Consider the following 4,175-nt stretch of genomic DNA (forward strand, 5'->3'; position numbering starts at 1 on the left):
CATGTATTTAAAAATGAAAATATTGCAAAAATAGCAATGTCTGACCCATTAATATGTTCATATGGGTCTTTATTATTAAGTAATCACACGGAACACCATTTGAATACACATATAACATCGAAGATGAGGGATTTAGCCAAGGTGTATATAGTTATTAAAGAACAGAAACCTTCAATTTCAACCTTTGATTTAGCGTTTGACCCTGTGCATTTTGATGTTTTTATTAAAGCCGTACAAATAAATAGTGGTTACGATGAAATTACAGGTTCTGTAAAAATTCCTAGCATGTCTCAACGACTTTGTACGGCTATAAAAGATTGTACAAAGTCGTTGAGACATGCTAGGATTTTTTACAGAACCTGTAATTTCATCGTAACCACTATTTATTTGTACGGCTTTAATAAAAACATCAAAATGCACAGGGTCAAACGCTAAATCAAAGGTTGAAATTGAAGGTATGTTCGTTACCAGTTTAGTACAATATGGACATGAGTTTTTACGGTCATGCACTCGTGCTCATTTACTAGTAGAAATAGTGCTTCGAGTTGTAGTCGATGACACTTCGATTGCCTCCTGCTTCTCTAAATGATGTTGCTCATCATCGGCGTTGGAAATTTTCATATCTAAAAAGTAACAATACATTATTTAGCTTTCTTTAAACTTAATTAGTAAAACCTCAAATTATAAGAAAGCAGTCATTGTTGAATGAAACACTAGTATATATTGAATTATTTCGCGGATAAGCGATAAGCCGCCATAGCTCAGTGGTCAGAGCTGTCGACCGGAAATCGAGGGGACACGGGTTCGAGTCCCGTTGGCGTTATGTAAATCTCAATTATTTGTACCTATATTTTGTTAACTCGGATATTTTCTTATATTATTTTGTATAACATATATTTATCATATAAGATATAAGATCTGTATAATTAAAAAAATATATAAATAAATAAAGATGTACATTATTATCTGTAAAAGCCCTATGGGCGTTTAAATAAATAAATAAATAAATAAAGTATCTTTTATCAGGAGATTTTTCAATGTGGATGAGTGTTTCAGGCGAATAATTATTGCTTTTAAAATAATTATAATTAAATTAAATTATTTAATTAAATGAAGACAATATTAGCATCACTCAATCTAAAATCTGAAACAGAAAAGATACGGTCACATCTGGGACTCGCACCGGACCTTCGGCTTTCTGGGCCGCACCTCTGACCATATAATAATCAAATTATATGTTACGTATTGATTGTTTCAAGAGTATTAAACATGTTTTCTGTAGATACCTGATTCTATCGAAGAAGTAACGTTGTTCGGTTTGTATAGTGAATCATCATCTTCGGACGTCGGCGGACTCCTTTCTAACATTACTTCAGTTTTGGTTTCTAAAATAAAGCATAATATATTATATATTTATCCAATAATAATATCTCAATGTAGTAAGTAAGTCATGTGCACAAATATGAAACCTAACCTAATATAATGACAAAACAACAGACTAATTAAGCATTTGCAACGGAATATTTAATTAGCAGCATTTCTGATATTACCTATAACAATTTACTATAAGCTAAGGTAGCTCTGTAATATTTCAGATTATTATCAGTGAATATTACCTGAATCTGAGGAAGTTTCATGGTTAATTTCTTCGCCCAGTATGCTCTGCATATTGCTGATGATTAAACTTTGTCCTTTGGAAATTAGCGAAAAGGGTGAAGACGAGATCATGTCGTCAGTACTGTTTATTGATGTACGTAAATCACTGGTTCTTGGAACATCTATAAAATATCAAGAACAAACACATTGAAACATACATATATGTACCTGCAGTTTTCTGTTTTTGCAAATTTTATTTCCACAAAGGAATTTGTTTAATTTGAATATGAACAAATTAATGGGTGATTATCCGACGTGTAAAACTTCGTTTTAACTTAATTATTTTAAGAAACAACTGTTTGAAAACAAAACATGCTTTTAAATGCATATTTTAGTATAGGAATATGGCTTTAGTTTGATTTGACATTTTTACCACAAGTTGTTAGGTTAGCTTTTTTGAATTTTGTTAATACATAATATATATCTATTATTCAAAATAATTTTACTGCTTGGGTTCTCAAAAAAGAAAGAAAAAAATCATGACCTATATAATAAAATACGGTAATTATTCTGTACTCATTTGATAAGCATAGATTAAAATTGTTAATATTATATTTATTATATTAATTCTATATTTTACAATTTAGGTTATTACCTATTTAGAAATATGTAATAGCTTACCGTATTTAAAATCCATTTCGCAAAGCTGAAAGATTTTATTAAATCTCCTTCGTAATAAAGCTAATAAAACGCAAAAACAAATCAACCTGTCAACTGATTCGTGATATACGAACATTGAATAACGGTAATATTTAATATTATCTGTTAGCCAGTTACAAGTCATTAAGTGTTTCAGAAAACTAACCTGAAGCTAGCTTCAAATGGACCAATACAAACAAACCAGCCTTGTGCTAGCAAACAACATCATTCGATAATGGGCTCTAAATAATATAACTTTAGAGGTTAATTTTGCATACAATTCTTGAGCCTTATAGTTCCTTTCGAATATTGTTTAGACCAATACGCAATGTCGTACGATAATAAGCTCTAAATAATATTACTTTAGAGGCTATTTTTGCATACAATTGTTAAAACATTTAATTACTTTAGAAAATTATTTGTACACCTGCGTTTGACACAAATAACGATGGCAACGTCGCTTTTTGAGATCAATGAAGTTAGTTTAACATACGATAGAAATAATTAACAAAGTCAGGTTGAATATCTGAGATAAAATCGCATATAGGAGCATATCTAATGCTCACGAAAATCGCACTTGTCACATCAAATTGAGTTGAAAATGCCACTGATCTCGTCTCGCCGAGACGATTAAAATGGCATTTAAATCTCAATTTGTCGATGATCAAGTAAGTGCTCAATGATCAAGTAAGTCGAAATGATCCAATAGTTCCGGTTATTTGCAGACGCTAAGATGTACAAAGTGCCGTATCATAAACCTATATATATATATATATATATATATATATATATATATATCTATCAAACATCTAAACAAAACAAATACACATTTCGAATGAAGAATTATTAATTAATAAAATTTATTTTTTACCTGTAATTTATGGGTTGCCTGGTATGATTTATGTACTATTTCCTCCAAGTTAATGTACTTTTAACTTATCATCAGTTCCAAGTTTGAAAAATAAAATTTCACCATTGTACTTAAATAATATTTCACAGAAACTCCAAATCTGTTTTCCAACACTAATAATTATCCGAAATTAACTTAAAAAGCACACAAAATATTAATACCCCACAAAGCTTCGCTATTGCTTTTTTTGGATGTCACCGACTTATTCCACCATTAACTACTGTATACCACAATATTACTATTAAAAACTTAGATTCGATCGATTTTAATTCAACTCCGTATCTCATTCCGGTGCAGAGATATTGCGTTAAGAGGAAGCTACAAGCCAAAAATGTGTATATTCTCGGTGTACCTTATATTGTAGGTAATAGGGATTAAAATCGCTTGACAAACGGAGTCTAGAAACGTTCGATTTCAAGCACAAAACGGGTTTTTATTTATTTTGCAAATAATTTTATAAGAAACCAAAAAAGTTAATTAAGTGAAACTGTCACAGATAATCTTAGCTATAATACTGTATTTTTTAAAAAGTTATTTCCTTTACGCGTTCATGCATTTTATATTGAAAAAATATATTTTTTAGTAGTTTACATTTATATATATATATATATTTATTATTTTATTCATATTTTTATTTGTATTCTATTAAAGCGAAACGATAGGAAAACCTTCAATTTATCTAAAGCATATTTTTTTGTATTCATAATGTGCACCGATTCGTTATAAAGATTTATCAAAATAGTGATTTAGCATTAAGCTTCGCCTTAAGCCTGCCTCGGGCGTGCCCGAATTCTACCATTCAAACCTCTCTAAACACTCCTGGCACTAATAAGAACAAACTTTGAAATTTTCAAGAAAATAAGCAAGCTAAATTTTTCTATATTATTAAGATTATCTAACATTGCCAATACTTGTTGATGAATATTGTAAAAAATCTTATTTTTATAAGCGTCTGATATATGGTATACAA

At 29.8% G+C, this 4,175-nt stretch overlaps 1 long non-coding RNA gene across 1 annotated transcript; it reads right to left on the reverse strand.

Moving 5' to 3' along the window:
• Positions 1-400: 400 nt before the first annotated feature.
• On the reverse strand, positions 401-2,928 carry LOC149425086 (uncharacterized). Its single transcript, XR_016305667.1, has 4 exons — positions 2,278-2,928; positions 1,617-1,778; positions 1,287-1,385; positions 401-623 (listed from the first exon to the last, which is right to left on the reverse strand). It is a non-coding gene; the product is annotated as an uncharacterized LOC149425086 (long non-coding RNA).
• Between the last annotated feature and the right edge of the window lie 1,247 nt (positions 2,929-4,175).

This window comes from Hesperophylax consimilis, chromosome 3 (assembly GCF_061612785.1).
Source record: "Hesperophylax consimilis isolate HC1 chromosome 3, BYU_Hcon_1.0, whole genome shotgun sequence".
In the NCBI taxonomy this organism is placed as follows: Eukaryota; Metazoa; Arthropoda; class Insecta; order Trichoptera; family Limnephilidae; genus Hesperophylax; species Hesperophylax consimilis.